Source organism: Poecilia reticulata, linkage group LG6, assembly GCF_000633615.1.
Source record: "Poecilia reticulata strain Guanapo linkage group LG6, Guppy_female_1.0+MT, whole genome shotgun sequence".
Classification (NCBI taxonomy): domain Eukaryota; kingdom Metazoa; phylum Chordata; class Actinopteri; order Cyprinodontiformes; family Poeciliidae; genus Poecilia; species Poecilia reticulata.
This window is the reverse complement of record NC_024336.1, coordinates 31,450,003-31,451,106: the sequence shown is the minus strand read 5'-3', so window position 1 is coordinate 31,451,106 and position 1,104 is coordinate 31,450,003.

Below are 1,104 nucleotides of genomic sequence, written 5' to 3'. Positions count from 1 at the left end.
TCAGGCTCTCAGGCTGTCAGGCTGTTTCTCATTTTATATTTGCATTATTAGTCATAACTTGACCTGGAAACAAACCTAACAGTCATTTGCAATGCAGATAAAACATGAATACATTTGAATAAAAGTTTGGTTTGACTGTTTTTAAGAGGACTGGACAGTTTTTGGAGTTTATAACGAGCCGACAGTCAGTCGCCCATCAGTTCTGTGATCTGAGGCGTTTTCTGGAGGGAAGAGCAGAAAATGGACTTTTTGTTGATTCAACATTTATTCAACGTAATGAACCGATCATTCGTGACACATTTACATTTTTCAACACGTTTCATGTTTCGCATTTTAAACGTGAGCCATGTGTTTAATCCTTCAGTAAAATTAGAACATGCGTGTAACAACGTTCCCTCCATTCAGCAGCCGCTCGCTGAATGGAGGGTTTATGGGTCAGATGACACACAAACTGCTGGTGTCTATGTGTGCAGAGGGAAACGGGGTTAGAAAGATCAGAAGCCTCATCAGTCTGCTGTCATTCACTCAGCTCCTCTTTTACTGGGAACGTCACGCTAACGGTGCGACGCCTCCGTTCTGGATCTCTGCAGAAGCATCGCTCTGGAGTCCAGAACCAATCCTCAGATGAAACCACGTAATTACATTCACCCTTTTTCACAAACTGACGTGAAACCAAACAGAACTCTTTCTGTTTCAGGTCAGGTCCTATTTGCTTCATTTCCTTTACAATCAAGTATTGTGTGGAATTGTCCTTTAAGCTGCACAGCTGGAGAAAGAAACTCGTGGTGCTGCTGGGATTTGGACCCGTTTCTCCTGACAGAACCGGCTGAGCCGGCTCAGGTTCTCCTCCTGGACTCCTGGAGCCCAGTTTAATCCCAGTCTGAACCCAGTTTAATCCCAGTCTGAGCCCAGTTTAAGCCCAGTCTGAACCCAGTTTAATCCCAGTCTAAACCCAGTTTAATCCCAGTCTGAGCCCAGTTTGATTCCAGTTTAATCCCAGTTTAAACCCAGTCTGAACCCAGTTTCATCCCAGTCTGAGCCCAGTCTGAACCCAGTTTAATCCCAGTCTGAGCCCAGTTTGATTCCAGTTTAATCCCAGTTTAA